Source organism: Leucoraja erinacea, chromosome 7 (genome assembly GCF_028641065.1).
Source record: "Leucoraja erinacea ecotype New England chromosome 7, Leri_hhj_1, whole genome shotgun sequence".
In the NCBI taxonomy this organism is placed as follows: Eukaryota; Metazoa; Chordata; class Chondrichthyes; order Rajiformes; family Rajidae; genus Leucoraja; species Leucoraja erinaceus.
In genome coordinates, this window is record NC_073383.1 from 43,336,723 (window position 1) to 43,347,991 (window position 11,269).

Consider the following 11,269-nt stretch of genomic DNA (forward strand, 5'->3'; position numbering starts at 1 on the left):
ATATTTCTGGAATAAAAAATGAACATTAGAGTAAATCACAAAACTTTCCTAGATAATTTATGCCTTTAAGAAAATAAATCTGTTGGCCCATACGTGGCTAGAGCTTCACTGCAAAGTGATTGATTCTTAACTGTCCACCCAAAAGGTCTAGCAAGCATCCTTAATTGCATCTAAAGTGAGGTCTAGGAAGCTACTCACTTTAGATGCAATTAAGGATGACTGAAAAATCCTGGCTGACCCAATGACACGGACACCTAGAAATACAATTAAAATGGCAAGATCACAGTAAAACAGACTTAAAGGACATTACATAATATGGCAGACATGCCACACAGGGAAGGGCACACAGACCCCATTTTGGGCACAGACTAACTCGATACAATAAGGTACAACCATGTGTACCTGAGTACCAGGCAGTAGACCAGTAGACACACTCCAACAAGACCCCACGAGGCTCATGCCAGCTGGCAATAGTGCACACACCAGTAGATACCTTCCCCGACCTCACCACCACACATCGGGTACATGACAAAAAATATTTTAGTGGGTGTGCAACAAATATTTGGGTGGGCGGGTGTGCATCAAACTCCACCCCCACCGAATACAGACACAGGTCACTACTGCCCCCTCCCACCCACCAGACACAGGCCGCACACCTGACACCCCTCCCCTCTCTCTTAAATAATTAAGAACAAAATCATACACAAGCCACACTTGTACCTATCCCCGCCAAGCCATGCCACAATTCTGCCCCTGCCCCATGACATCGGCGGTACTCTCCTTAAGACTCGGCAGTGCCAGGTCGGTTAGTGCTTGGGCCTTGTAATCACACTAACCACCTGTAGGTCGTAGGTCGAGCGGATCGGTTCCCACACGCGAACAGGTCTGAAACTCACCAGTTCCGGGAGTCCAGGATGGAGCAGATCAGTGCCAACAACAGGGACGGCGGACCCTGACAAAGAAGGTTGGGGGCAAATAGAGGAACAAGCGTCCTCCCCGGTTGATGGAAGAAAAGGAGATAAATCAGTAGATCGATAGGAACAATAGTCCGCTTCCCTTCGGGAATGGGATGGGGATGGGATGGGGGGGGGGGGGGGGAGAGAGAGGACGGTGGAATCAAGGGAGGCTTAAGGAGAGGTAAAAGGGGGGGAAGGGCAAGGGGTAAAGGAGAGGGGGGGAGGGAGAAGGGGGTGAATAGGAGAGGTTTAGAGCAGGAGAGCCGCCGGCACCGCTGTCTGCAGTCCGCGATCCACGCACAATCGCCACCGCGCGCGACACAGCTCCGCCTGCGCTATACAAACCGCCGCAGCGCCTCCTCCGGCCAATCACACAGCGGCGGAGGGAGCCACCGGGACGCGCGCTTGAAGCTCCAACGTCACGCCCTCTCTCCCAACGGCAATGGCGCGCAGTTAGGCGGCGGCACGCGGTCCCCCTATTAAAAGCTCTATCATCTTTTCCCCCTAATGGGGAAGCGCGGCCGGACTCGCGCTCAGAGGCCGAAGCTCGAGCGCCGCCGCCGCCAGGTAAAGGTTTAGGTTTGAATTCCCCCTCCTTCGGGTGTGGTCAGAATCCCCAACTCATTGGACTCCAAGATACATCACTGGATCTGTGTAGCAAGGGACTGCAGATGCTGGTTTACACCTGGGGTAGAGTGCTGACATGGATAGAAAATTGGTTGGCAGACAGGAAACAAAGAGTAGGGATTAACGGGTCCCTATCAGAATGGCAGGCAGTGACTAGTGGGGTACCGCAAGGCTCGGTGCTGGGACCACAGCTATTTATAATATACATCAATGATTTAGCTGAAGGGATTCAAAGTAACATTAGCAAATTTGCAGATGACACAAAGCTGGGTGGCAGTATGAACTGTGAGGAGGATGCTATGAGAATGCAGGGTGACTTGGACAAGTTGGGTGATGCATGGCAGATGCAGTTTAATGTGATAAATGTGAGAAGAAAAACAGGAAGGTAGATTATTATCTAAATTTTACTTTTTTTTACTTTACTTTATTACTTTATTGAATATGTTAAAAAATACAAACACAAATAAACTTGTAAGCAATAAAAAAATAAAATAAAACACAAAGGAAAACAAACAAATAAGTAACTCAAATAATATCGTTCATGTTCAAAAGGGGTAAGAAGAAGTTCGAAAACTTTTCTGGTCCTACCCCCTCTTATTTTCTATACATTTTCATGGAAAAACAGAATAATGGGAACAAATGGACCCAAAATCTGTTGAACAGTCCACAAACAAGAAATAACCAAACAGAAAAGAAAATCACTGGTCCAGCTCATAACCATTCAATCTTATGTTTCTGAAGAGTGTTTTTAGTTTGAATAGAGTCTTACATTTTTTCAGCTCATCATGGCAGTTATTCCAGAGACTAACACCCTTTGCTGTAACACAATTAGTTCTTATTGCCGGTTTTTCGAATATATAGGTTCCTCTCGGGTTGTGTTTGCTTTCTCTCTGTTGGAACAACCCCTGGATATTACAAGGCAATTGCTGATTAGCTGCTTTGAACATAATTTGGATAGTTTTATAATGTCAGATCTTGAAATGTTAATATTTTTAATCTGATAAATAATGGTTTAGTTGATTGTCTGTAGGTGGTTTTATGTATAATTCGTATTGCTCTTTTTTGAAGGATGAAGATTGGATGTGTATTTGTTTTGTATGTGTTCCCCCATACCTCCAAACAGTAGATCACGTATGGGAGTATGAGGGAACAGTGCAACATATACAGGGAGGCTTGATTTAGTAGGTCTTTGGCTTTATTCAGTATTGCAATCGATTTGGATATTTTGGCTTTAATATAATTTATGTGAGGTTTCCAAGTTAATTTGTTGTCAATTAATACTCCAAGAAATTTTATTTCAGATACTCTTTCTATTTCTGTGCCATTTATCATGAGCTTTTTCTCTGTGTTGGTTGATCGATTTCCAAATATTATGAAATTTGTTTTACTTAAATTCAATGTGAGTTTATTTTCGTCAAACCAGATCTTCATCCTGCTCAATTCCTTTTCCATACTATCCAGGAGCTGTTCCAATTTGTCTCCACAGCAGAGTAAGTTAGTATCATCAGCGAAGAGAATAGTTTCAAGAGTTTTTGACACTTCACATATATTATTGATATACAAAATGAATAATAATGGCCCTAACACTGAGCCCTGTGGCACAAAAGTTGGAGCTATTGGGGGTTGATGCTGGCACATGCAACTGGGTCCTGAACTTTCTGTCGCAACGGCAGCAGACAGTCAGGGTGGGCAGTAGGACATCAAAAACCATAGCCGTGAGCACTGGCTCACCCCAAGGCTGTGTCCTAAGCCCCCTGCTGTTTAGTCTGCTGACACATGACTGTACTGCTAGACTCAACAACAACTTCACCAACAAGTTCGCTGATGACAAAACAGTGGTGGGTCTCATCAGTGACAATGATGAATCGGCGTACAGGATGGAGGTGGAGCTGCTCACAGGTTGGTGCAAATCCCACGACCTCATTCTCAACGTGGGAAAAACTAAGGAGATGGTGGTTGACTTCAGGAGGGCGGGGAAACAACACCATACACCTCTGCACATCGATGGAGCTGATGTGGAAAGGGTCAGCAGCGTGAAGTTCCTAGGACTACACCTGTCAGATGACCTGACGTCCACGGCCAACACCACAGCACTGGTCAAGAGAGCCCAGCAGCGACTACACCCTCTCCGAAGACTACGTAAAGCAGGTCTCCCCACTACACACCTACGGACTTTTTATAGGGGGACAATCGAGAGCACATTGACCTACGGCATCACTTCCTGGTTCGGGAGCTGCAAGGCGTACGAACGGCACCAACTAGACAGGATTGTGAAGACCGCCAGCAGGATTATTGGTGCTCCACTCCCTTTCCTGCTGGACATATACAGGAAGAGATGTATCAGCAGAGCCATCTCCATCATCAAAGTCCCCTACCACCCATCGCATCACATATTCTCCATCCTGCCATCTGGGAAGAGGTACAGGAGCATTAGCTGCAAAACCAGCAGGATGCACCTCAGCTTCTTCCCACAGGCTATAAGACTGCTAAACGGACTTTGCCCCCTGCCAAAGTATCGCGCACCAACCACCAACCTGGACACACTGCAGCAGAGCCACTGTTGTGCCGCTGCCGATCGGAACGCCTGTTGAATGTTTAGTAGAGTGTTAAATTTGTTCATGATATATGTATTTTTATTTCTATTTATTTTTAATGCACACTGAATGGACACTGGTTGAGCAACGTTTTTTTGTTTCCTCTGGGTATGTGAATACTCAGGAAATGACAATAAAGATATACAATACAACCCCACACGTAACCTGCAGTAATTGTGATTTATGGTTTTGTATTTCGACATATTATTCCCGGTTCTGGATAGGTAGCTGGATAGCCATGATAGTGCGATGCCTCTAATGTCATATCTTTGTAGTTTCTTTATTAATAACTCGTGTCAAATGGTGTCAAGTTGGGAAAAGGGGAGGTACAATGGGATCTGAGGGTCCTTGTTCATCAGTCAATGAAAGTAAGCATGCAGGTACAGCAGGCAGTGAAGAAAGTGAATGGCATGTTGGCCTTCATAACAACAGGAGTTTAGTATAGGAGCAAAGAGGTCATTCTGCAGTTGTATAGGGTCCTGGTGAGACCACACCTGGAGTATTGTGTGCAGTTTTGGTCCCCTCATTTGAGGAAGGACATTCTTGCTATTGAGGGAGTGCAGCATAGGTTCACAAGTTTAATTCCTGGGATGGAGGGACTGTCATGCTGACAGGATGGAGTGGCTGGGCTTGTATACTCTGGAATTTAGGATGAGATGGCATCTTATTGAAACATATAAGATTATTAAGGGTTTGGACACGCTCGAGGCAGGAAACATGTTCTCGATGTTGGGGGAGTCCAGAACCAGGGTCACAGTTGAAGAATAAGGGAGTTTAAGAATTAAAACGGAGATGAGGGAACACTTTTTCACACAGGGAGTTGTGAGTCTGTGGAATTCTCTGCCTCAGAGAGTGGTGGAGGCCAGATCTCTGGATACTTTCAAGAGAGAGTTTGATAGGGCTCTTAAAGATAGTGGGGTCAGGGGATATGGGGAGAAGGCAGAAGGGGATACTGATTGTGGATGATCAACCATGATCACATTGAATGGCGGTGCTCCTGCACCTATTGTAACAAATAACAAACAAAAAAAGATAGGGACAAAATGCTGGACCAACACAGAAGAAGGATCTCAATCTGAAATGGCTACCATTCCTTCTCTCCAGAGATGCTGCCTGACCCGCTAAGTTACTCCACCATTTTCGCAAGATAGGACCAAGTGGTCCAAGACTTATCTAATAAATTAATTAGTATAAATTAATTCAGGCCAATGAGAGGTGAAAAGCAAATAAAGTGCTTATCTGCCCATTTATTCTCCCTGCCATTCTGGGACCTAAACACACTCCCTACAGGTAGCAATTCACTTATGTGAAGTAGCAATTCACTTATGTTTCCATGCTCAATACCAACATCCACTCCAAAGCTATCATAAAAATTAGGGAACTGGGGTTTTATTTGCAAATAAAGGTTTAAATTTCTTGAAGAATTCTCCATGTTGCCCGAGTTAATTATGAGTATTGGTAACCACGTCACACGCATCTGGGAAATGCCTCGGCCAGCCGCCATAGTGGCTACTGTGGCTGGCCAGGAGCATCGCCTCCTCTACACCTGGGACTGTCATTCGGGGCAGCGTTTTCTCTTGGACACGAGAACAGAGGTCAGTGTTTTGCCCCCATTGGGGGGCCGACACTCATTCTGGAAAGAGGGGACGTTCTCTGGCCGCCGCCAACGGCAGCAACATCAAGACGTATGGGGTCCGCACAATCCCGCTCACCTTCAATTCCTGCCACTTCAAGTGGCCATTTACTATCGCCGACGTCTCCCAACTGCTGCTGGGCGCCGATTTCCTCCGAGCACACTCCCTGCTGGTCGATGTGATGGGACAACGTCTCGTCAATTCTGAGACATTCGAGTCAATCGCCTTGCGCCATGCCGAATTGACTACATCTCGTCTCGGTGACCACCTCCGATAACGACTATGCCTGGATCTTAGCCGATTTCCCCAATATCATAACCCCCCCCAGTTCACAACGGCCAGTCCCAAGCATGGGGTGAAGCACCATATCCCCACCACCGGACCATGACTCCATGCACGTGCATGCAGGCTGTCTCCCGACAAACTCCAACTGGCCAAAGATGAATTCCGCAGGATGGAGTAAATGGGCATAGTGTATCTCTCAGACAGCCCGTGGGCATCTCCACTTCACATGGTTCCCAAAGTGTCTGGGGGCTGGCGACCCTGTAGGGGACTACCACAGTCTCAACGGCATCACAGTGGCCGACCAGTATCTTGTTCCTCACACCCAGGACTTTACGGCCAACCTCGACGGCGCCAAGGTTTTTTCCAAAATTGACCTGGTATGTATCAGATTCCGTACGACATCCCCAAGACGGCTCTCATCACCCAGTTTGGGCTCTTTGAGTTCCTACGGATGCCTTTCTGCCTCAAGAACGCCGCCCAGGATTTCCAATGCCTCATGGACATGGTGGGCCATGGGCTGGACTTTGTGTTCGTTTGCCTCGACGACATCTTCGTCGCCAGCTGCTCTCGCCAGGAACACCGCGCACACCTCCGGCTGCTCTGCCAGTGGCTCAACGAGCATGGCATGGCAATCAACCTTGCCAAGTGCCAGTTTAGCCTCCCTTCCATCAGTTTCCTTGGCCACCACATCAATCAGCATGGTGCGGTCCCTCTCCCGACCAAGGTCAAGGCCATTCGCTCGTTTTTCCCAAACCATCTACAGTGAAGGGACTCCAAGAGTTTGTCGGCATGATAAATTTCTATCACCGTTTCGTGCCAACAGCCACCAGGATCATGCAACCGCTGTTCAAGGCCCTGGTCAACAAGACGAGAGAGCTCGTTTGGGACAACGCAGCCGTGACCGCATTCAACAATGCCAAAGAGGCATTGGCAAAGGCGACAATGCTGGTACATCCACGGGCTAACATGCCAACAGCTCTCATGGTTGGCACATCTGGCACAGCCGTGGGCGGAGTGCTTGAACAACTGATCGATGGAACCTGGCAGCCCTCTTTTTTTAAGTCGTCACCTGAGACCCCTCGCTCAGAAATACAGCACTTTCGACCGGGAGCTCCTTGCGCTCTAACTGGCCATCCGGCATTTCACCTACTTCCTCAAGGGCAGGGGTTTCAGAGCTTTCACTGAATACAATCCACTCGCGTTTGCCTTCGCCAAGGTGACTGATCCCTGAGTGATGAAGCCGAATTTTAGTTAAAAATATAAGAAGATATTAAATTGGCTTCTGGGCTAGCTTACAGCTTATATTTAGTGTCAAATTAGGCTTGCCTAAGGTTGCGGTGTGTGAGATAATAAATCCTATAACATTGTCTCCCAAGTGACAAGCAGAGAGGAGAAGCTAGAGAGATCTCTTTGATGTAAGATGTCGTAAAACAAATGGCCAATGTTTTTAGTATATCTTGTACCATGTAAACAAAAGGCCTTTGATGTGATGCATTCTGTGGAAACCTTTTCCTGTACCTCTGACCATGACTAATGTCTGTGGAATGTGCTAAGGGGACAAAAAAACCCTATTTAAGGCAATGTAATTCTGTTGTTCAGAGAAGGGGACCGAGGACAATTGAGTGTCTACATTGGTCACTTAGCTGGAATTCTCGCTCCCTTCCATCGGCCGATGTTAAGTAAAGTTTTGAACTGGACTACCAAACGGTTTGTGTGGTGTCTGTTTATTAAGAAGCGAACCTGGTTTAGTAGTTATAAAAGTAACTTTTTCATGAGCATCCCGGCAGCAGCGTCACTTGGCCTACATCTCCGAGTACATGACTTGCATCCAGCACATCGCAGGCAAAAGCAACCGGGTCGCAGATGCCTTGTCCTGCACCGCCATCAACGCTATCTACGCTTTGGCCCCAGGTGTCGACTACACGGCCGTGGCCGCCGTCCAGTGAGAGGATGAGGAGATGTTCGGCTGCCGCACCACCATCTCAGGCTTGTTGTTGGAGGACGTGCGATTCGGGCACGCTGACACCACGCTTTTTTGCGACGTGTCTACCAGGCAGCCAAGACCCATCATCCCTGCAGCCTGGCGCCACTGGATTTTTGACATGGTTCATGGTTTCGCAAACCCTTCCATCCAGGCAACAACGGCACTGGTAGCAGCCAAGTTCTTGTGGCACGGGTTGCGCAAACAGGTCGGCAACTGGGCCAGGGCGTACAACCCCTGTCAAACCTCAAAGATTCAGCTACACATCAAGGCGTTGCTGCAGAATTTCGGCCTGTCACACTGGCGTCTCGACCACATCCGCTTCGACATCATTGGACCCCATCCAGAGGTGTCACCCACCTTTTCATCATTGTGGACCGATTCACGAGATGGCCGGAAGCCGTCCTGCTCTCGGATACCTTCACTGCGATGTGTGGACGTGTCCCTCACTGCCCACTGGATCGCCCACTTTTTGGTGTGCCGGTGGACATCTCCTCCAACAGAGGTGCGCAGTTCACCTCCAAGTTGTGGTCAGCAATGGCCCGCCTGCTTGGCGCTCAGCTGAATCGCACTATGGCCTACCACCCGCAAGCAAACGCCTAGTGGAGCGTTTTCATCGGCACCTGAAGGCATCCCTAAAGGCACGGCTCACAGGCCCGGACTGGATGGACAAGTTGTCGTAGGTCCTGCTGGGTATACCCACTGCCCCGAAAGAGGACCTGGCAATTTCCTCAGCTGAGCTGGTGTACGGCACCCCGCTTAGTCCCAGGGGACTTCATCTTGGCGGCACGTGGACATCAGGAACTGCCCACGACCATGCCGACGTGCCTCCGGGAGAAGGTGGGTATGCTAACTCCAGTCCCAATGTCCCGCAACGGACTCACCACCACGTACGGCCTACCCGCCCTCCAGGACTGCCAGGACATGTCCCTTTGCCACGATTCCCACCGTACAACACTGCAAGGGCCTTATGAGGGACCTTTCCAGGTACTGCAACACGACTTTTGTCATCAACATGGGCGGCAGGCATGAGACTGTCTCCATGGATCGTCTTAAGCTGAAACACTTGGACATTGACAAACCAGTGCAGGTGGCACAGCCCCGCTGTAGAGGGCATCCACCATCTCGACCGCACCCGCTCTCAACTCTGTCTGCTGCGACCCTGAACACAGGAGATGCGTACACGAGATCAAGCTGCCTCACTTGTGAGCCTAACCGCTTCCAATGCTCCGGTTCTGGGGGGGGTCATATGGTGGGCTGAGCCATTTTGATATTGAACCGACGTTGGTCGGGCTCGAAATCTCGCATGGCCTGGGCGTGATCTGGGCCGACCAATCACGAGGTTAGGGGGTGGGGTCAAGAGGTAAAGCGCCCCCTTGTACCTCCATTCAAGGACCCAAGCAGTCTTTCCAGGTGCGGCAGAGGTTCATCTGCACCCCCTCCAACCTCATCTATTGAACCCGCTGCTCTAAATGTCAGCTGCTCTGCATCGGTGAGACCAAGCGTAGGCTTGGCGATTGCTTCGCCGAAACCCTCCACTCAGATCACAATAACCAACCTGATCTCCCAGTGGCTCAGCACTTCAACTCCCCCTTCCATTCCAAATCCGACTTTTCTGCCATGGGCCTCCTCCATGGCCAGTGTGAGGACCACTGTAAATTGGAAGAGCAGCACCTCATATTTTGCTTGGGCAGTTTGCACCCCAGCGGTATGAACATTGACTTCTCTAATTTCAGGTAGTCCTTACTTTCTCCTCCCCTTCTCAGCTCTCCCTCAGCCCTCTGGCTCCACCTCTTCCTTTCTTCCTCCCCGCCCCCCACCCCCACCCTCACATCAGTCTGAAGAATGGTTTCGACCCAAAACGTTGCCTTTTTCCTTCGCTCCATAGATGCTGCCTCACCCGCTGAGTTTCTCCAGCATTTTTGTCTACTGTGAAGATAGGGCCCTGTTTTGACTTCCCAAAATGTAACACCTCGCACTTATCTGCATTAAACTCCATTAACCATTCCATAGTCCACTTAACAATACCACCCACTTTAGTGTAATCTGCATACTTGCTAATTATGCGTTGTACAAAGTCATGCAGCATCTTTGAAGAACATGGGACGGGTGGTATTTTGTGTCAGGTCCCTTCTTCCAACTGATTGCAGTTGAGGGGGTGGATGGAGTTGTGGGCAGGACAAAGTCTGGCAGGTAATATTTGGATACAAGTGAGGAGGGATTTTGATTGGCAGATGGTTGCACAAAGGCCAGAGATGCAAAGTCAAGAAGTGTGAGATAAGGATAGACAAGAAGTGAATTGTGAAGCAAGAGGAAGCAATTTATTTCGAAGGAGGAGAGAAAATCAGTGCATATCCAGGTGGGGCACAGGGAAAAGATGGAGCAAAAAGGTAGGGTGGTTTGTTACCTAAATTATAGTTAAGTACCTAAATGTTCATTCCGTTGGGTTGTAAGGTACCCAAACAGAATATGAGGTGCTGTTCCTCCTGTTTGCGTGTGGCCTCACTCTGGCAATTGAGGTCTGGGCAAAAAGGTTAGTTTGGGAATGGGATGGAGAGTTAAAACAGTTAGTAACTGGGAGATACAGCAAGCCTCGACGGACTGAGTGCAAGTGTACGGCAAAATAGTCGCCGATGTTAAGGAGGCCATATTGGGACTATCAAATGCAGTAGTTAAGGTTAGATGACGTGCACGTTAACCTGTGTCTCACCTGCAAGGACTGTCAAAATTTGTTTCTAAAAGGCAGACAGCAACAAAATTGTTAAAGGTATGCCAAGCCAATCTTTAATTGATCACCAACTGGGAGTGGCGGGAAGTACAAAGAGCACAAACATTGCTCAGTCTGTCCCCGGGCTCCGCTCGCAGAACAAAGGAAAGTTAGTGCAAATATACATTTTTCATATCAGTAAAACACTCCTACCAAGTCAGAATATAGATTGCTTGAAATATTTTATAGCCTTTCAGAATATAGGAGAAGCTAGGCCCAAATCAAGCTCATCCAATAACAAGTTATTGCTTATCTCTGGAACATCAGCTATTTTTTTCAATCTTGGCTTCTTTTTGGCCTTAATAGAAGCACATGTTATTACGCAGATTCCATCTGAATGTCTTTATTAAAAAGACAACCTGTCCTCCATATTATGTTCCATATAATTTGCAAAGTCATTCAGACTTGGCACAGATCCACTCTTT

General features: G+C 48.1%; 1 protein-coding gene across 9 annotated transcripts in view; it reads right to left on the minus strand.

Moving 5' to 3' along the window:
* The window catches only part of LOC129698928 (poly(rC)-binding protein 3-like), a 215,186-nt gene that overhangs the window by 179,331 nt on the left and 24,586 nt on the right, over positions 1 to 11,269 (minus strand). For 6 of the 9 annotated variants that reach the window (XM_055638395.1, XM_055638397.1, XM_055638398.1 and 3 more), the window contains exon 1: positions 897 to 1,275. The exons of 2 other annotated variants lie outside the window; for them this stretch is intronic. The gene's annotated coding sequence lies outside the window, so the exon portion shown is untranslated. Of the gene's footprint in view, positions 1 to 402; positions 422 to 896; positions 1,276 to 11,269 lie in introns of those variants that run through there. One more of the 9 variants, XM_055638400.1, reaches the window with a different exon arrangement.